Source organism: Homarus americanus, unplaced genomic scaffold (assembly GCF_018991925.1).
Source record: "Homarus americanus isolate GMGI-L3 unplaced genomic scaffold, GMGI_Hamer_2.0 scaffold34921, whole genome shotgun sequence".
Lineage (NCBI taxonomy): Eukaryota > Metazoa > Arthropoda > Malacostraca > Decapoda > Nephropidae > Homarus > Homarus americanus.
In genome coordinates, this window is record NW_024741901.1 from 13,192,591 (window position 1) to 13,214,974 (window position 22,384).

The window sequence follows — 22,384 nt, forward strand, 5'->3', positions numbered from 1 at the left end:
CCTTCTTATGGGTTCCCTTTGTGCACATCGTCTGAACATTGGCGAGGCTTTCATACCCGTCGAAATTCGAGTTTCCGCCGTCAAAATTTTAAATTATGTAGTGTTTTTTTTTGTGTGTGTAAATAAAAAACGGTGAATTAAAAACTCGTGAAATTTAAGAAGCTACTGTACGACATTTAACCCTTCAATATGTCTTCAAAGAGACCACGAAGCAGTGAAAGTGGTGCTAACTTAAGCACAAGTCACTATCTGTCCAGAAAAAGGGTGAATTTCCATGGTCCGGCACCGGTCAGGTCCCGAGGTTGCCGGACTAGAGAGGTACAACCTGTATTATGTTAAAAGAAACACCCATAAATCAACACAGCTAAAATTAAGGGATGCAAAATGGTCTGTTTACTAGCTGGGAAGATGGGGGAGGGAGGTGAGGTGATATGTTTGATAATTGATGCCAAGGTCTGTTGCTTATTTATTTATCTCTCCTTGAGAATGACTAAGTTTTTCTCTTATAAAATATCACTGAACTGACCTGGCAGAATATAATTAACATTGCTGGAAGTCTTATAAGATAGTGATTAGTTTGAATATATACATGCTATAGTTCGCATTAGACATACAAATTTTGGTTTTAATTAATTTTAATACAAAGGGCAAAAAATTTTATCTCTTGTGCAAAATAGATGACGTTTATATTCACATTATTCGCTGTCTTGCAAGGATTCTAGCAATGCAAATTATATTCCCCTAACTTTAGCCTAACTTTAGTCTGTGATATTATATAAGATAAAAATTTTAAGCCTAAAACCACCCAATCCTGAGGGGGGGGGGGTGACAGTGACACGTTTGACACTTGGGCCCGAAGGTCTAGTGAAGTATTTATTTATTTATTTATGTCCTTTAGATTGAGTTTTTGTTTTTTGTTTATAAAATGTCATAGAAGTGACCGGGGAGAATACAATTTACATTGCTGGAATTCTTATAAGATTGTGATTAATTTGAATACTGTACTGTATTATCATGCTATAGTTTGCACCAGACAAAAATTTTAGTAATAATTTAGTACATTATTTTGAGTACATGTACAGTATAGCTTTGCCTTTAGGACAATGCAGCGTGCCCAGAGAAACATTAGGCGCGAATTTTAAAATATGATGCGCCAGATTGACTCGCTTAAAATAGGAAAGATTTGCTTTAAATTAATACATTGTCCTTAATTGTGGGTGTTGCCTTAAATCAATAATCTTAAATTGAATCGCTCTAAATCGATGTTCTACTGTATTGGATGACACATTTCCGTCCTTATTCGTGGCTTTACTGTATCGGAATATATTATGAAATAGATTAAGATGAATGAATTATAGGAATACAATATTGATTATATTAAGATACAGTACTATACAAAACTGTGTTTGGGTGTGTAGCTGAGGAGAGGAGGTGGCAACTTACCTCCCTTGCTCGTCAGCCCATGATCCCTTTATAATGACAGAATGCAATTTCACCATAATTCCTATGTTATTTAGATTCAGATCAGTTATTGCGCCATAGTATATTCCCAGTCTCTTGTTTATAGAGCGGTACACAGCTGATCATTCCTGCTCTTCCTAACAGTGTTACCAGCACTCGCCATCTCTCAAGCACCCTTGTTGTCACTGCTCAAGAGGGTTGGTGCTTACCACAGGATCTGTTTGGAGCACTTAATAAATAATATTGTAGTGTATTTATCAGAACTTAATAAATGTTATTGTAGTGTATAATGCATCTCCATATGCCTTGGTTTATTCACTGATCAATTGTCCAAGTGCAAAAATAGCAAAATTGGGCTCTCGTGTATCAATTAATTTTAAAATAGAAATTTGAAATTAAAATTAAAATGGTATAAGACAATGGTTTAGTAGTGCTGTTAATGTGTGTACTGTATAAGTGCCTTGTCATGTCACCTCACCTCCTTCCTTGTCACCTCACCCCTCGTCAACTCACCTTATAGTGTTACATTTATTTATTACTGTATTATTTATTTTATTATTACTGTTTACTTTACTTTATTATTACTGCGGCACAGTAATTATAAATATTGCAGATTATTTTATGTGGCAGCCAAGGCATGGCCAGGTGCAAAGAGTGAACAGAAAATGAATGAGTAATCGATCACAAAAATTCGGAAATTGTTGAATTTTGTCAAAATAGTCCGAACTCGGTAAATTAGGATTTTTCGGTAATTTGAGTGACCTAGAGCCCCCTTTTTGTTGAATTAACAAGGGTATAGTATACAGTTACTCTCCATATTTTCTTTGCACATTCCTTTGTAATTCTTTCCTGAACAATTCCTCCATATTCTTGGGGTTCTTGTTTTCCTCCTACATATGGGGGCATAGGAGAGGTAATAGGTAAATAAATGCACTAATTATCACCAATTTATTTTTCATTTACATTTTCCTTATACATTACAGATTTCACTGGTAAACAATGTTTTGAAGTATGGAATCAATGAATTGAAACTGCGGTTCAGAACCAGATTGTCGACTCACCTGTATGATAACTATCTCAAGTAAGTGTTATATTAATGTAGTTGCAGCACCCAAAATACATCATGCCCATTTATGGTGACAGGGAGTTTCATTCCTTTGAAGGATTGGAATATAGGAGTCTTGGTCCCTGCCATGTCAAGGTTTCATATCGCCCTTAAAGAACTATTTTTTTTTCAGTCACGTGGGACATAATTAGAAGAGGAAAAATTTTGTCGTTTTTTACAACATGTTACCTGTGGTGTGTTAAACACATAATTCATCAAGGTTTCTCCTATTATGGGAGTTAATGAGGAAATTATTTACCCTAGTTTTGAGGTCTTTTGTACTATAGCTGCCACACGCATTGCCGAGGTGCTGAATGTCTGGACTGATGTCCTGTCTAGGAATAGATCAATGCCTTTTGACAATGGATTAGATTCTTTCTCTCCCATTTGGATTCTATTCCTTACAGTTTGCCCAAGTGTGAACTTATTTGTTATGCCAGATAATTACCAACTTTCAGTACAGCATGCCCTAACAATTCGTGGATTTTTAATTCGCGTTCTTTTATTATTCACGGGTGTCACCTTGGATTTACCCAAAAATGTCTGTGGGTAGTTTTAAGGTTCACTGCATTTTCACAGCTGAAACGGGGAACGTGCGAGTTTTCTGGCATCCCACAAAGTGTCTCTCTTGTCTCAGGCGGCTGGGCCACGTGCGCTCACTTCGCCTTAGTCAGGGTTAAACACTTATTTGTCTTGCGCATGTGCTAAGTAGCACATGCTCCTCGTGCTTGTGATGGCTCCCAAATGCCCTTAACCACTTTCATCCAGCCACGGGAAGGTGCCCAAACAAATGAAGAGAGAAAAGACGGTCATGTACTGTATTTCTCCCATATGTAAGCCTGGCAAGAGGAGTGGGTAAGGGGAGTGAGTGACTGCTAATTAGTGCGTCATCTGCAGTTTTAACTCTCCTTGCTCTCTGCCATATTTCACTGGATTTACTGTTATTATTAGTGTTTGCTGATGAAATAGTGTTTAATAATGATTAATCATGGCATTGTAGCTAGGTTAGCTTATCATTGTAATCACAAGGCTACTGGGCCAAGCTGTGAGGTGTTATGTTTTTTTTCAACTCTTATTTTCGGGTAGATATACGTAACTTTCGTCATTTAATTTTACTGTGTTACGTACACACACCATCCTACGTACATATTGTGAAATAAAGTACAGCATTACACCGCAATTTTCGACATCCTTCCAGTTGGGTTAGCAAGATGGCTACAAAAGAAATTCATTGATTAAACAATCTACATATCAGCCCAGTTGGCATTCAGATGCCATTTGTTCTAGATAGTAATTTTTACAAGACGAAAGTTGCTGTATAGCAACCCAACCAACCCAACTTCAATAACAAAGTACAGAGTTGACTTGAAGGTTGACTCTCGCATTTTTTTCTACATTTCGATACATTTTGTTGTCTTGTTTTAAATTTATTTGTGGGACGATTTTCCCATTATCATTTGTATGTGTGTGTGTGTGTGCAATAATTGGCAAACACATAAAGGGAATATACATTCCTTTGCAAACGAGTAAAAATGTATCCCTCCCCTCAGGTCAGCAAATGATATTCGCGAATTTGGCAATTGTCGGCCATTTTGATACTCAAACCCCCTCAAATTTTAAGGGCATTCTGTATTAATATTTCCTTTTTTACAATTGAGCTAGCTTGGAGTTGATGATTATTCTAATCAATAGAATTCTTATGGACAGGTTTATACCTACTCTTCTCTTTCTCCATCATTTGATTTTTGTGTCTTCAAAGCTGAGATTTCAAAGGAGTCAGTTTTATGGTAGCCCTTTTTGTTCAATCCAGAATGCAACATCAAGCTTTATACCTAGTATGTAAATGCCTAGCATTAACTCTCCAGGCCAACATACAGGCAATTAAAATATCTAATAATTACTTAAATATGTAATATTAGGAGGACACGTCACTACCTGGCATTTAATTGCAATTCTCAAAACTCCCTCCTGCACCCTCCATCACACGCATTGCAACTGACATCTTCTTGCCTGGCATATCAACTGTAAATGCACACAAGGAAAGTTCCTCTAATTTGTGTTGTAATAGCTGAAATTTTAAGTGCCATGAGGATTTAATTTTTTGTATTTATTCACCTTAGCACGGTGAGGAAATCGAGTGACTTTTATTTTGATTGTGACTCTCAGATATTGTGTTTGGGGCAATTTTTTATACGGTCTGGTGAAGCATGGCGACTGCGGCTGGTCTTCCATCTAGGAAGACAGTCGATCTTTAGTGACTAATATCCTCTGCTTTCAAATCACTTAATGAATGACGTTGTTTTTCGCCCTTCCGGGCTCGTCTTCACTGAAAGAATATACCGTACTGTACAGTGAACCCTCACTTTACGCGATCAATTGAACTCACGGCGGCCCGCGTAAAGTGAACAACATAACATATGGGATTAATTGAAATAGAGACCGGGCCGACCCCCAAACTCCACTTTTTTCCGATACAATACGTACATTTTAGTAAAAATAACATCTTAACTTTATGATGGTATTCACACACATAATATAGAAGGGAACAATCAATAAGAGAATAATATACTGTAGGTTAGGTTAGAAAAAACAAGGTGAGGGTTAACACTTACGTTAGTAGAAGAGATGGGTCGGCGTACGGGAATGGAGGCTGGTTCCGAGGCAGAGGGCAGGCTACTGGCCCTCAGGTGAGTCTTCATTACTGTCATCCACACTTACTAATGCCTCCCTGACAAATCCCTCAAAGTCATCATCACTATCTCTGTCTGTCACTATCATTGGCTTGGGCTGGCTGTGGTGGGTTGCGGGCGAAGAACTCGGTTATGCTTTGCTGATGGCTGGTGTTTATGTTGTCGTGATACACCTTGATGTAGGGCTCCATAGTCTGCAACAGCTGGGTAGTGAAGATTTCGTACCGGTTATCATCAGGGTCGTCGGAAAGGAGGAGCTTGACTTTCTCAATACACTCGATGGCATCCCTTACATTACTATGGGATAACTTGCGTTCTTCTTGGGATGACGCACCACCTGCCTCTTCACTGACGTCATCATCATTTAGCATCTCGTCGGTAGTCACATCAGGATCCCTTATCACCTCCAGGATGTCGTCGTTGGTGGTCTCGGAGAAGCCTGCAGCTGTAACACTCTGTGCAGCTTCTCTGGCAAGGTCCACTGCTACTGCAACAGTCTGAACCTCACCAGTCACAGATTTACTCTGCCTCCCACCCGGAATACCTTGCAACAAATGTTTCCATGCGTGACGAACAGTTGCTACAGACAGCTGATCCCATGCCTCCACCAAGAAGTCCACAGCTTTCTTGACATTGAATGTTCTCCAAAATTGTTTCACAAGTACTTCTTGCTCTGCCAACAGTTGTTCCTCGTCGTCTTAGCTCTTCCTATTGGTGTCACTCAGGTTACGCAACTCTTCCTTGGTGTTGGTGTAGTCGTTCAGGAGCTTAAATTTCTTGGCAGAGAATGCAGCTTTCACATTACAGATCAATTCTTGGTCCAAGGGCTGTATTATAGATGTAGTGTTGGGAGGAAGGAAGACCACTTTTACGTTGGGGTGACGATCTAACAGTAGGGGCGAGTGTCCTGGTGCGTTGTCAAGCAGCAACAAACTCTTGAATGGAACATTGTATTCCTCACAGAATTTCTTAACGTCAGGAACGAAACAGTCATCAAACCAGGAGAGGGACAGAGTAGAGAACATCCACGCCTTACGTGCGGTCAGCCAGTGGACATTTAGCTTGGTCATGTCCATGCTCTTGTAGGCGTGCGGCTTGCGTGCTGTGTTGATCACCGATAACTTGAGCTTACAGGTACCGGAGGCATTGGTGGTAAACAGCACGGTGATGCGCTCCTTCTGCAACTTCCGGCCCCGACACTTGCTGGAATTCTTCACAACAAAGGTCTTGGAAGGTAGCTTTTTCCAAAAAAGACGAGATTCGACCATGTTAAACACCTGGTCGTTGGTGTAATGTCCTTCCTCCATAATCTCACGTAAAAACGGAGGAAATTCCCTAGCCGCTACACGGTCAGCACTAGCTTCTTCACCACCAATGTTAATATTGGTGATCTTGTTCCTCTTCTTAAACCTCTGCAACCACCCAGAGGAAGCATTAAAGGGTTTGGGCTCTGCAATTCCCATCTTCCGTGACACTGCAGCGTACAGTTCACGTGCGTACTCCTTAACTGACCGCGTGTCCACCGCCATGTTCAGTCGCGCCTGACGAACCAAGTAGCTCACAAGTAATTTTTCCGTCTTGAGAAGCACCTGGTCGTGGCAATACTTGATCATAGAAGCACCTGTAGACTTTGTGATGTTCATGTGCTCCTTTATCTTGGCTGCATCCTTCTTAATTGTCCTGATAGTTGATTCGTTAACACCATGCTGGCACGCGAGATCAACCTGTCTTGTTCCTTTCTCCAACTCTTGTATGATCTTGTACTTAATTTTGTAGCTTAAGGAACGTCGTATCTTCTTAGGCTTAGGGCGGCTGGGTTCAGGTAATGCAAGGTTTCTTTGTGGTGGTGGTGGTCCAATGGAAGCCATTCTTATGGAACAATGGATACTGATATACACGGTGTAGCCGGGAGGGGTGTAACTGACGCGGGTAGGACAAGGGGGCTTGAACGCTCCCGCGGCGGAGCACGTCATAGTACGTTAAACCAATCACAGCTAGCGGGGAGGGATTTGAGGATGCTTGGCCCAATCACAGTCCAATACGTCATATGATGTCACCGATAACTCAACAAAGACATACACTGCGCAACCTTCTCACGCTTCCTACCCAACATGGTGGGTGAGGGCGGGAGATATGGCGGGAGATTTGGATCCAAAAATGGCGCGGCGCGAGAGGACCGCCAGCCGCTCACCGCGTAAAAGGGTACACACACCGCGTAAAGTGAGCATTCCGTGTTCAGCAGGGTACCGCGTAAACGTGGAAACGCGTAAAGTGGGACCGCGTAAAGTGAGGGAATATATATATATATATATATATATATATATATATATATATATATATATATATATATATATATATATATATATATATATATATATATATGTGTGTATGTATGTATGTATGTATGTATGTATGCATGTATGTATGTATGTATGTATGTATGTGTGTGTGTGTATGTATGTATGTATGTATGTATGTGTATGTATGTATGCATGCATGCATGCATGCATGCATGCATGCATGCATGCATGCATGCATGTATGTATGTATGTATGTATGTATGCAGTGACCCCTCGGTTAACGAACTCAATCCGTTCCAGAAGGTCGTTCGTTAACCGAAACCATTGTTTCAATGGGTTTTGGGTAATTGGTTCCAGCTCACCGAAAATTTCCTAAATTCAACAAAAATGGTAGAAAAGTTCATTTACTTTGAGGTGTGTATGTAGAAGGCTCCTGGATGATGATGATGATGATGATGGGAATTAGAATGGGGGTGGAGGAGAAGGAAGAAGAAAAGGCATTGGGGTGGAAGAGAAGTCACCCCATGGCACCATTTCATCCATAAAATTTTAGTTCTCTTGGTGTATTTCAAGATTATTTTCTTTAAATCAACACTGCACTGCATTATATATTGTCACTATGTAAAATATATTTCAAAATGACCAATAATTTGCTTGGAAATGCAGAAAAAAGCGTTTAGTTGAAGAGAGTCTCAAGCAAGATGTTACCTCCACTGAAAACAGAGAGAGACTAACCCCTGTCTGGTGTGTTAACAGGCTGGATGGCACGCCAGAAACAAATTTCTTTACCTTCAATTATGTTCAATAATTGTTAAAATGACTAAAAAAGTTAATATTAAACTTTTAAAATTATTGAATAGTATAAACTTCTTGATATTTACTAAAATAGTAAGGAATTTAAGCCCTAGAACCGATTACTGTATTGGCGGACTGATACTAAAGCTGGTTGCCCGGTCAGTGCAAGCGAAAACATGTTGAGGTCGGTTCGTAAGAAATTCGTTAACCGAATTTTTGTTCGTTAACCGAATTGAAGATCCTTATGGAAGGCAGTTCGTTAACCGAGGCTTTCGTTAAACGAGGGGTCACTGTATATATATATATGTATATATACAGTCAACCCTCACTTTACGCGGTTAATGTAACCCACAGGGTACCGCGGAAAGTGAGAAACGCGTAAAGTGAATAACATAACATATGGGATTAAATGAAATAGAGACCAGCTGACCCCCAAACTCCACTTTTTCCAACACAATACCTATGTTCTAGTAAAAATAACATCTTAATTTTATGATGGTACATGCACACAATTAATACTTAAGAGAAATAGAGAAATACAGTCGCCAAGCTAATGTCCATTCAAATAATGGACTCAACTCCCTCCCCCTCTTCTCACACTACACTCGCTGGCTCTTCCCTCTGAGAAATTTTGGGGGGAAAACCAGGTATAGTAATAAATAGGGCCCGGATAGTTATGCAAATGCATATTTCATATGCAAATGCATATTTCATATGCAAATGCATATTTTGCGTGATTTCTATGATAAGTGCATATTACCTAGATAACTGCATATAAATGCATATTTTGGTAAAATATTCATCTGGCAGTATCTCTTTGTTGCCACTGAATGAGCACTCGTGGTACTGGGAGGTGAGGTGAGGTGTGGTTAGGTGAAGTGAGGTGAGGTCACGTCGCTTTAATCTGTCGTTTCCACACCTGGTCATGACTCATTGGACTAGTGAGTTAGTCAGTCAGGAGCAGTGCTGCTGTGTGGAGCTACTCTCTTCTGCTGCTCGTGAAAATGCCGAAAGTACAAAGAAACCAAAATGAAGTGCTGAGATCATATGTAAAGGAATTTGATGCATTTACTACTGATGGAAGTGTACTGTTTTGTAAATATTGTGAAGCACCAGTGACAGCGAGCAAGAAATTTCAAGTCCAACAACACCTTAAAACAAGCAAGCACATCCGACTCGAAGCTGTTAAGTCCAATAGTGCACAAAAGGAGCAACAACTACTTCTTGCATGTTCCAGTAAGTCAGTCTATAATGTAAATACATGTTCATATATATTTTTTGAAGCACTTTCACATATGTATGTTAAATACATTACGTATATTGCTTAATAAACATTAACATTAGTTTATATTAACTATTTTGTTTCCGTATAACCTGCATTCTTGGCTTTATAAGTGACATTTTTAGTGCATATAAATGCATATTTCCCCTGGTTTTTATTGCATATTTGCATGCATATTTCATGGTTTTTTAGTGCATAACTATCCGGGCCCTAGTAATAAATAATACCTCAAACTAAAGTTAGGATAATATAATTGACATTGCTGGATTCCTTGTAAGACCAGGAATATTTTGAATATAAATGTCATATATTTTTCACAAAAGATAACATATTTACTCAGAGTTAACATTACATCTAAAATTTGTATGTCTAATGCAAAATCTATGATGTTTATATTCAAAATGATCATCAAATTGTAAGAATTCCAGCAATGTAAATTATATTCTGGCCGGGTAATTTGTATGAATTTTATGAGCTAAAACAAATATCTTCAGTTAATAAAAAAAAAAATATTCTTCACGACACTATCTGTCAATCAAAGTACCCCACCTTGCCTCCCCCCCTCTTCCAACCAGCCAGATGGTCAGTCCGTCCCAACCCTCCCCCCCACCTCCCACCAACCCTCCCTTCAAGAGAAAGAGTGGGTGAAAAAACTAGATTTTAACATTTAGTATTAAATAATACCTCAGATTAAAGTTAGGATAATATAATTGACATTGCCGGATTCCTTGTAAGACCAGGAATATTTTGAATATAAATGTCATATATTTTGCACAAAAGATAACATATTTACTCAGACTAAACATTATATCTAAAAATTTTATGTCTAATGCAAAATATATGATGTTTATATTCAAAATGATCATCAAATTGTAAGAATTCCAGCAATGTAAATTATATTCTGGCCGGGTAATTTGTATGAATTTTATGAGCTAAAATAAAAATCTTCAGTTAATAAAAAAAAAATATTCTTCACATGGTAACAGATGGTGGTCGCCGGTCCCTCCCACCCCCCCACCCCCCACCAACAGTCCCTACTAGATAAATGTGTGGGAATACCAGACTGTTTACCTTTTTAGTAATAAATAATAAATCAGACTAAAGTTAGGATAATATAATTGACATTGCTGGATTCCTTGTAAGACTCTTATCCCCCGTCTTCCCAGCTCACTGGCCCCTACCTCTCTGAGAAATGATTGGGTGAAACACTAGATTTTAACGTTTAGTAATAAATAATACCTCAAACTAAAGTTAGGATAATATAATTGACATTTCTGGATTCCTTGCAGGTCAGGGAATATTTTGAATGTAAACTTCATATATTTTGCACAAAAGATAAAATACTTGCTTTGTCTAAACCAAATTATTACATTAGATCTAAAATTTGTATGTCTAATGCAAAATCCATGATGTTTATATTCAAAATGATCATCATATTGTAAGAATTCCAGCAATGTAAATTATATTCTGACCGGGTAATTTGTATGAATTTTACGAGCTAAAACAAATATCTTCAGTTAATAAAAAAAAAAAAATATTCTTCACGGGGTAACAGATGGTCGGTCGGTCCCTCCCTCCCCCCCTACCCCCCACCAACCGTCCCAAGGAGATGTGTGGGAAAACCAGAATAAACTTTTAAATAAATAATACCTCAAACTAAAGTTAGGATAATATAATTGACATTGCTGGATTCCTTGTAAGACCAGGAATATTTTGAATATAAATGTCATATATTTTGCACAAAAGATAACATATTTACTAGAGAAAACATTTTATCTAAAATTTGTATGTCTAATGCAAAATATATGATGTTTATATTCAAAATGATCACCAAATTATAAGAATTCCAGCAATGTAAATTATATTCTGGCCGGGTAATTTGTATGAATTTTATGAGCTAAAACGGGCAGTCAGGCAGGGTGGCGGGTGGCGGGTGGGGCAAATCTAAAAATAGCGTCTCGAGCCGGACACTCACCGCGTATATGTGGAAAAAATCCGTGTTAAGTGAAAGTTCAGCTCTGGCGAGGCACCGCGTATATGATAAAACGCGTTAAGTGAAACCGCGTTAGGCGGGGTAATACTGTAATTTGAAAAAAAAAAATGGGACAAGTGGGGCGTTCGTATGTCCAGGTGGTCGTAAGACGAGGACATATATATATATATATATATATATATATATATATATATATATATATATATATATATATATATATATATATATATATATATATATGTATGTATGTATGTATGTATGTATGTATGTATGTATGTATGTATGTATGTATGTATGTATGTATGTATGTATGTATGTATGTATGTATGTATGTATGTACAGTAAAAGTCCAAAAATCCGGATGCCAGAAATCCGGACCACCCGAGAATCCGGACTTATCAAAAACGATTTTTTTTTTTAGCGGGCATTTGTGTGCATGTGCGCATGCGTGAGCGCCACAGCTGCACAGCGACAACAAGCGACCACGTGGTCGCCACTTTAAAATGGGCAATCAAACTGTGACAACATACCGTATATACTCGTCTATAACCCCCCTCGTTATCAGTCGCCCCCTGATTTTTTGACCAAGAAATCGTTAATTTATGATATTCCTCGTTTATAGTTCCACCCACGTTTTTGAGGGTAATAGAACAACAAAACCACTAAAAACGCTCTACGTCCTATAAACTGAGGCTCTCCGTGCATGAAACACAAGTGCTGAAGGCAAATTGTTTACCATTTATTATTACGACACTTTACACTGAAACCCGGGTAGTTTCAACAAAAATATTGTATATTTCCATTCAAGTATTTATTCAAGTCAATTAGGAGGGAATATTATTGAAATACAACAGTTTTTAAACTAAACCATTCAAAAAGCGATTACGGTAACATCTTTTGAACGAAAGAAAGCGAAAGTCATTGTTTTCGTCATGATTTTTTCCCACTTTCCACTGTAATACGTATGTAATTTCAGGAAAAATATTACATTTCCGTGAATGTATTATATCAAGCACAGTATGAATAGAATATCATTGTAATATATCAGAATTTTAACCGAAAACTATTAAAAAAACGAGTAACATCTCAAGAACATGGGAAGCTTAGGTAAAGTTTTTGTTTTCGTCATGTATTTTATCCTATTTTACATTGAAATACGTCACGTTTCCACAAAACTACTATTTATCTACGAGAATATATTCATTCAGGCGCAGTTTAGGTAAAATAGACGAGTGATGTAATAGTTTTTTAACTGAAAACGATTCGAAAAACACGTACCCTCTAGCCCTGTTCAAAGAGAGGACTGGGAGAAGCGAAAGAAAGCGAAAGTCATTGTTTTCATCACGATTTTATCCCACTTTCCACTGTAATACGTACGTTCAGCAAAAATATTACATTTCCGTGAATGCATTATATCAAGCACAGTATGAATAGAATACCATTGTAATATAACAATATTTTGAGTCCTACTCTTTCCATTTACAGAGTACTGTACAAGCCCATAATAATGGCTCCTAAAGTAGATAAACTTCGTTGTGTGAAGAGAAAGAAGAACACATTGAAATTGAGTGACAAACTTGAAATAATTAAGAAACTAGATCGTGGTGTGAGCAATACTGTTCTAATGGAAATATACGACATTGGAAAGTCTACAATTTATGATATATAAAAGGCAAAGAATTTAATTTAGAATTCACAGCTTTTTCATTAAAACTGCTCATTTTGATAAATGAAGCATGCTATATTTGCAAATGAATAAACTATCAAAATGTACCTGTTCATTTCTTCTTTATTCTTCATTAAATTTGAATTTTAAAAGTACTGCCTGACAATCCGGAAAATCCGAAAATCCGGACCGACCCAATCCCCAAGAAGTCCGGATTTTTGGACTTCTACTGTGTATATACAGTGACCCCTCGTTTAACGAACGCCTCGGTTAACGAACTGCCTTCCATAAGGATCTTCAATTCGGTTAACGAATTTCTTACGAACCGACCTCAACATGTTTTCGCTTGCACTGACCGGGCAACCAGCTTTAGTATCAGTCCGCCAATACAGTAATCGGTTCTAGGGCTTAAATTCCTTACTATTTTAGTAAATATCAAGAAGTTTATACTATTCAATAATTTTAAAAGTTTAATATTCAATTTTTTAGTCATTTTAACGATTATTGAACATAATTGAAGGTAATGTGACTAGTTTAATGCGCGGCATCCAGCCTCTTAACACAGCAAACAGGCGTTAGTCTCTCTCTGTTTTCACTGGAGGTAACATCTTGCTTGAGACTCTCTTCAACTACACACTTTTTTTCTGTGTTTCCAAGCAAATTATTGCTCATTTTGAAATATATTTTACATATTGACAATATATAATGCAGTGCAGTGTTGATTTAAAGAAAATAATCTTGAATTACACCAAGAGAGCTAAAATTTTATGGGTGAAATGGTGCCATGGGGTGACTTCTCTTCCACCCCAATGCCTTCTCTTTTTCCTTCTCCACCACCCCCATTCTAAATCCCATCATCATCATCATCATCATCTTCATCATCATCATCATCATCATCATCATCATCATCATCATCATCATCATCCAGGAGCCTTCTACATCCACACCTCAAAGTAAGTGAACTTTTCTCCCATTTTTGTTGAATTTAGGAAATTTTCGGTGAGCCGGAACCAATTACCCAAAAACCCATTGAAACAATGGTTTCGGTTAACGAACTTTTCGGTTAACGAACGACCTTCTGGAACGGATTGAGTTAGATTAACGAAGATCATAATATATATATATATGTAATATTCAGAAATTTCAGAGTAATTTCAAATGCCCCGCCATGAGTGATACTGAGCGTTCAAGGTCATCTGAGGGGAGGGAGCGCTGCCTGCTCGTAGCGAGAGACTGCGGAACTAGGCCTATATGATATTAAATGTAATTTACCGAATTAATAATGATGCGATTCATGAAGTTAAGGGACTATTATTGAATTTGAAATTATTATAGATCGTTTAGCAGTCTGAATAATTTTACAGTGTGTCTCATTCATCCCAGTCACAGACGCTATCCTTCCACGGGTCACGGACAGTTCATTTTGTGTAGTAGATTTAAGTGTTCTTGTGCTGGTTCGGGATTTTTCTCAAAGGGGCGCTTCCACTGCCTTTACCATCTATTAAATTTTAATAAACCCCAAGTCAAGTGAGAAATTAAAGTCCAGCAAATTCCGACCGGTTACAAATGGTAGCAGAGCGTAGTTTTTAATGTCGTGACTGATAGTACTGTGGTTGGGATAATGAACGCCATCATGTGTTGGTTAGCAATGGTAGGGATTGAACTCGCACTGATGCTCATCCTTGTGGCCGGACTGAGTTGGTTAGGCTTGACAATAGAGATGTGTATGAGGAGGAAGAGAGACGGCCGCGGGACCTTGGTACAGCTGAGAGAGGAGTTCGGAGACCTAAAGAGGGATTATCAAGCACAGGTAAACAGGTTCAAGTGGGAGTCTCAGGCACACATTCAACGGTTCAGGGAGGAAACAAGGGGTGAATGTCAGGCACACGTCCAGCAGTCAAGGAAGTGTGAGGTCCAAGTGGGAAATATAGGGGTACGTAAGTAGTTCAGAGAGGTTGATCGAGCCCTCCAGCTGAGAGACAAGACGAAGCCGACCGATTACAGTTTAGGGTGCATGGTAATGAGAAAAGGCAGGTTGTAGGGGGTGAGTTGGAGGAGTTGTGAGTAGGGCAGAGGGGATTGGAGAGATGGTTAGGTCAGAGATGTGCGTTGAGTAGTGGTTGCTGTCATGAGCGGGATTGAGTTGCTGTCATGAGCGGGATTGAGAGTACGGTTGTAATGTCCAGGGCCTCACTAAGATGGACTGGTACATTGTCAGAGGGTTGGTCTGCCGGCATGAGGTTCGGAGACGTGGACTGAGTATTGTTTTGACACTGGTTCCTCTTAGCTCAAGGGCCAGGCAAAAGGAGAGCATGTTGGAGATGGACTGAGTATTTTTTTTGACACTGGTTCCTCTTAGTTCAAGGGCCAGGCAAAAGGAGAGCATGCTTGTTTTGAACTGTGTATTTTTTTTTGACACTGGTTCCTCTTAGCTCAAGGGCCAGGCAAAAGGAGAGCATGTTTGTTTTGGACTGAGTATTGTTTTGACACTGGTTCCTCTTAGCTCAAGGGCCAGGCAAAAGGAGAGCATGCTTGTTTTGGACTGTGTATTTTTTTTGACACTGGTTCCTCTTAGTTCAAGGGCCAGGCCAAAGGAGAGCATGTTTGTTTTGGGCTGGTATTAATTTTGACATTGGTTCTCTAGTTAAGGGCCAGGCAAAGGGGAGCGTGATGTTCTGGTTGGTATTGAGTTGGGCTAGGAAGAGATGGAGTTGCTAGCTGCGAGTGGAATAGTACAGAGTTGAAGGTGGGTTTTAAGTTGTTCTCTCAGCACATGAGGGCAGTGCTGTCTTTTTTAGGGGGGTCGAGTGTTAGCGGGAGAGAAAAGGAGAGAAGAGAAGACGGGAATGCTGCATTTAGCAAAAGGGGTGAGGTGCAGTTCTTAGAACAAAATTTTAGGGGGGTCGTATGAATGTTTTCTCAGCACATGAGGACAGTGCTGTCTTTTTTTAGGGGGGTCGATTGTAATATCCAGAAATTTCAGAGTAATTTCAAATGCCCCGCCATGAGTGATACTGAGCGTTCAAGGTCATCTGAGGGGAGGGAGCGCTGCCTGCTCGTAGCGAGAGACTACGGAACTAGGCCTATATGATATTAAATGTAATTTACCGAATTAATAATGATGCGATTCATGAAGTTAAGGGACTATTATTGAATTTGAAATTATTATAGATCGTTTAGCAGTCTGAATAATTTTACAGTGTGTCTCATTCATCCCAGTCACAGACGCTATCCTTCCACGGGTCACGGACAGTTCATTTTGTGTAGTAGATTTAAGTGTTCTTGTGCTGGTTCGGGATTTTTCTCAAAGGGGCGCTTCCACTGCCTTTACCATCTATTAAATTTTAATAAACCCCCAGTCAAGTGAGAAATTAAAGTCCAGCAAATTCCGACCGGTTACATATATATATATATATATATTATATATATATATATATTATATATATATATTATATATATATATATATTATATATATATTATATATACACCTAGACCCCGACTTACGACTACGTGGCCGGGTAATTTGTATGAATTTTATGAGCTAAAATAGAAATCTTCAGTTAATAAAAAAAAAATTCTTCACACGGTAACAGATGGTCGGTCGCCGGTCCCTCCCTCCCTCCCCCCCACCCCCCACCAACGTCCCTACTAGATAAATGTGTGGGAATACCAGACTGTTTACCTTTTTAGTAATAAATAATAAATCAGACTAAAGTTAGGATAATATAATTGACATTGCTGGATTCCTTGTAAGACCAGGAATATTTTGAATATAAATATCATATTTTGCACAAAAGATAACATATTTACTCAAGAGTAAACATTATATCTAAAATTTGTATGTCTAATGCAAAATCTATGATGTTTATATTCAAAATGATCATCAAATTGTAAGAATTCCAGCAATGTAAATTATATTCTGGCCGGATAATTTGTATGAATTTTATGAGCTTAATTAAAAAAAATTATACTTCACCGTGTAAAGGGGTACATCCACCGCGGAATGTGAGCATCCTGGGTTCTGGCATGGCACCGCGTAAACGTGGAAACGCAGAATGTGGGACCGCGTAAAGTGAGGGTTGACTGTATAATGTTTACTCTGAGTAAATATGTTATCTTTTGTGCAAAATATATGACATTTATATTCAAAATATTCCTGGTTTTACAAGGAATCCAGCAATGTCAATTATATTATCCTAACTTTGATCTGAGGTATTATTTAATACTAAATGTTAAAATCTAGTTTTTTCACCCAACCTTTCTCTTGAAGGGAGGATTGGTGGGGGGTGGGGGAGGGTTGGGACGGACCCCACCATCTGGCCCGGTTGGAAGAGGGGGGGAGGCAAGGTGGGGTACTTTGATTGACAGATAGTGTTGTGAAGAATATTTTTTTTTTATTAACTGAAGATATTTGTTTTAGCTCATAAAATTCATACAAATTACCCAGCCAGAATATAATTTACATTGCTGGAATTCTTACAATTTGATGATCATTTTGAATATAAACATCATAAATTTTGCATTAGACATACAAATTTTAGATATAATGTTTACTCTGAGTAAATATGTTATCTTTTGTGCAAAATATATGACATTTATATTCAAAACATTCCTGGTCTTACAAGGAATCCAGCAATGTCAATTATATTATCCTAACTTTAGTTTGAGGTATTATTTATTACTATACCTTAAAATCTAGTGGTTTTCCTCCCAAAATTTCTCAGAGAGGGAAGAGCCAGCGAGTGTAGTGTGAGAAGAGGGGGAGGGAGTTGAGTCCATTATTTGAATGGACATTAACTTGGCGACTGTATTTCTCTATTTCTCTTAAGTATTAATTGTGTGCATGTACCATCATAAAATTAAGATGTTATTTTTACTAGAACATAGGTATTGTGTTGGAAAAGTGGAGTTTGGGGATCAGCTGGTCTCTATTTCATTTAATCCCATATGTTATGTTATTCACTTTACGCGTTTCTCACTTTCCGCGGTACCCTGTGGGTTACATTAACCGCGTAAAGTGAGGGTTGACTGTATATATATACATATATATACACTCCTGACTACGACCACGACTCGGCTTAAATCCACCCGCACCCTCTGACCTGCCTCTAGTCGTACTGTAGTGAATTCTCCCCTACAAACTACATCCATTCCCTATGTGTGACAGTATCTAGTAACCAAACAAGCTTTTTAGGCGTTACCAACTACTTCTGTATTCTAGCAACACAGAGATCTACTTCTCATCTACTAACAGCAGATTAAAATAATGAGATTCACAGGTTTACTTCTGGCTGCTGTGTATACCGTAGCTCTGTCTCTCCATTGAGATTCATTCCGCCCTACGTTCCTGAACACGCAACACCACCTCCAAGCAAGCTCCTCGCTGTCCGGCTCTCATTCAACCTTGAGGACAGCAACATGCAACATCTCCTCTAACGAAGCTCCTGCACAGATACCTACTCACTGAACGCTACTCACTGAACGTGTTTCTTGAGAAAGCCTCTCACCACACGGCATCTCCAGCACCAGACTGTCTTTCTTATAATATATTTTATATAAGAAAACCACCACCTTAGAGTTTCCATCAATCCCATCCTGAGTGCTAGACAACATAATGTCACATTACCCTACAGTACCAAAATGTGGTAAAATTATGTATGAGTCCCAAAGTCAGTACACACAAAATTTTCATCTGTAATTCACTTTAAAATGGCTGGCAAGCTAAAAGTGAATGTTTTGTGGTGCTGAGAAGAAAAAGAGACCACAATTTTTTATTTTCAATGTGTTATTTAAGCATTTCCGACTTACGACCTGGATGTCGGTCCCTAACCCCGTCGTAAGTTGGGGAGTACCTGTGTGTATATATATATATATATATATATATATATATATATATATATATATATATATATATATATATATATATATATATATATATATATATATATATATATATATATATATATATGTATGTGTGTATGTGTATGTATATACGTAAGTACATACATACATACATACATGCTTCTTATATCACTTATACATATATATATATATATATATATATATATATATATATATATATATATATATATATATATATATATATATATATATATATATATAAGCAGTAATTTGCTCAAAGCTGCACTCTTCAGGCATTGTTCTTCTTATACATATCTAAGACTCCATGCCAAATTTGAAGCTGATTTATGAGGTTTTAGTCTGCCTTTTTCTGCAGATTTTTAAATTTACCTACAGTATTAGCTAAACAGCATGTGCAATGTTCTGTTCAGTGTTTATCAACTTTTTTTATATCTCTTATTTCATTTAAGTTGTCTTGTTTGCAGATGAGTGGAAATTGCTATATATATAGATTATCAGCCTTTTCTCATTTCATTTCTCAATGTTGTGTTACTGTACTGTAATGTAGGAGACCTGGGTAAGTTGGCCATTAGAAATTATTCAAATAGTTACCGTTAAGCAGTTCACCTTGGGATCTCACGTGCTTCCTCAGTCACTTATAAGTCTGAGCATTGGTGGTCCCATTGGAGAAAAGCAGAGCAAGGTCTTTGCCGAGCTGATTCGCCTTCCAGAGTCGGTTCCTAGTTCCCCTTGTTTAATGATGAGTGGAGAAAATATCTGTCCTGGGATCAGAAATACCTGTATAAGTTTGTAAAGGGAGTTATCACAGGTGTTGTTGGAAGATGACTGGCTGCTATTGAGCCAGTCCTCCCTGTGTGTCAGGTGGAACACCTTGGAGTAGAATCCTCAGGCTGTATTAGCAACATAGAAGCCATGAGTTGAAAAATTTGTCATTACAATAATAAAGTTCAGTGCTCCAATGTGGTTTTGTCATTCACCCTTACGTAACTTACGGACTAAGGCGTATTCAGTCCCTACTATATATGAAACACCTGAATAGTGAGGAGGCGATAGTGAAAAAGCCAGAGAAATGCATATAGCCCACACAGATCAACTTCTTCTTGGTATGTGTGTGCAGATGAGGACATGACTGTTAGAGAAAAAGCTGTCTCAATGATAGAAAAAATTAGAGAGGAGAATCAACAAAGGAAGAATGCGCTGTGAATCTGAGAGGAGAGGAAGATGCTGATGCCTGTTGACGAGAATTTGTTAAACTATACTGATGAGGAGGGTAAAGATGGAGATGGGAATGAGGGATATGTACCCTGAGTCAACCTGAGAAAGGTTGTGACTCCGAAACTAAAGTCAAGCAACAAAAACTATCATTCCATGATTTGGAGGAATGAACTCAAGACTGAGCCCTCCTTACATTGCTTCTCTGTCAAATCTACAGGTTAATGACATTCTTGAGACACCATTAGTGGTGCCCAAGTGGCTAAACAACACTGAGGCCGATCGAGAGAGGAATAAGTGATGACTGAAGCACTGAAGTGGCGGGATCTGGTGAGATGGATATATTAGGCAAAGATTATTGTTCAGAAGATGCCATAGGTTCCGCACAAAAAAAATTTCAATATGGACTTAATGATTTTCTATCTGTGCTTTTTAAAAATAACATGTGAATTAAATCGATGTCACCCATTAAAATTTATCATTATCCTGGAAAACATTAAATAATTTTTGGTATACACTAAAGTTGACAAAAGTCGTTAGCGATCAGGCAGAGTAGTATGCATGAAATGGCATGAAATTTGCACAGTGTTTGTTACAGCATTAAGCAGTGCTCAATTACAATGCCCAACTCAAATAAGTGTTTTCCTGCCCTAATATGTGCATGTGTGTATGTGTGTATGTGTGTGTGTGTGTGTGTGTATGTGTGTGTGTGTGTGTTATATATATATATATATATATATATATATATATATATATATATAAGTGAATGTTAAAAATCGTGTGCCCCAAAAAATCCTGGCCACATGTATTTACCGTATATACCTGTGTGTAGTTCGAGTTTTTAAGACCAAATTATTTGGCAAAAATTGGGGGTCGACCTCTAAACGGGTAATAGTTTCGTTAGGTTTAAAAATATTTACCAGTAACTACCAGTAAACAATGGACCAACACACCACCAGCTGTGAGTGTCGGTACAGTTGCCAGGGCAGATCTCTTGCGAGCCCAAAGTAGCCAAATCCATGGTATGGTAGCACAGGACGATGTAAAACAAAGTACAGTATTCATTTATTAAAGTTAATTTATAGATACTGGACATAAATTTTTGTTCATTACATTTGAAACATCAATCTTTGTTAATTAAATTTGAAACAAGAGAAAACTATGATACTGGATTTTCATTAAAATATTACATCACAAGTATATTTTACCTTAACTGTGACTGAATGAATATATTCTCGGAAATAAATATGGAAATGTAATATTTTTGCTGGAATGACGTACATATTATAGTGGGAAGTGGGATAAAATCATGACGAAAGACTTTCGCTTTCTTTCGTTGTTCAAAATATTTTACCGTAATCGCTTTTCGAATGGTTTTCAGTTAAAAAACTGTTGTACTCGTACTGTATTACAATAATATTCTATCCTATCATTAGCCTTATAATCCCACAACTGAAAACCATTCGAAAAGCGATTACGGTAACATCTTTTGAACGAAAGAAAGCGAAAGTCATTGCTTTCGTCACTTTCCACTGTAATACGTACATCATTTCAGCAAAAATATTACATTTCCATGTTCTCAGAAATAAATGGTAGTTTTGTTGAAACGTAATGTACAGTATTTAACATTAAAATGCAAAAATAGCTATAAAAACAATTAATACACCCGTAATGTACTGGCTGGCATCTCCACTCGTCCCTGCTCCCGCCAGTCACCTCCTCCCCGCTCTATCCCTCCGCCTCCTCCCCGCTCTATCCCTCCGCCTCCTCCACATCGTCACTACTGTTGTATTACAATAATATTCTATCCTAATTGACTTGAATAAATACTACGATACCATATTTCTGAATATTTTCATTAAAATCCATCCAAATCATTTTCCTTGCCATCGTCTGCAGCACCAAACAGCTTCTCCCAGTCCTCTCCTTGAACAGGGCTAGAGGGTACGTGTTTTTCAAATCGTTTTCAGTTAAAAAACTGTTACATCACATGTAT

The 22,384-nt window shown here is 38.1% G+C and overlaps 1 protein-coding gene across 1 annotated transcript in view; it reads left to right on the forward strand.

Annotated features, from left to right (window-relative positions):
- The first annotated feature begins 2,424 nt into the window (after nucleotides 1–2,424).
- LOC121876160 (ATP-binding cassette sub-family D member 3-like) overlaps nucleotides 2,425–22,384 on the forward strand; it is a 34,318-nt gene continuing 14,358 nt past the window's right edge. The window contains exon 1 of the mRNA XM_042381102.1: nucleotides 2,425–2,542. The gene's annotated coding sequence lies outside the window, so the exon portion shown is untranslated. The remainder of the gene's footprint in view (nucleotides 2,543–22,384) is intronic.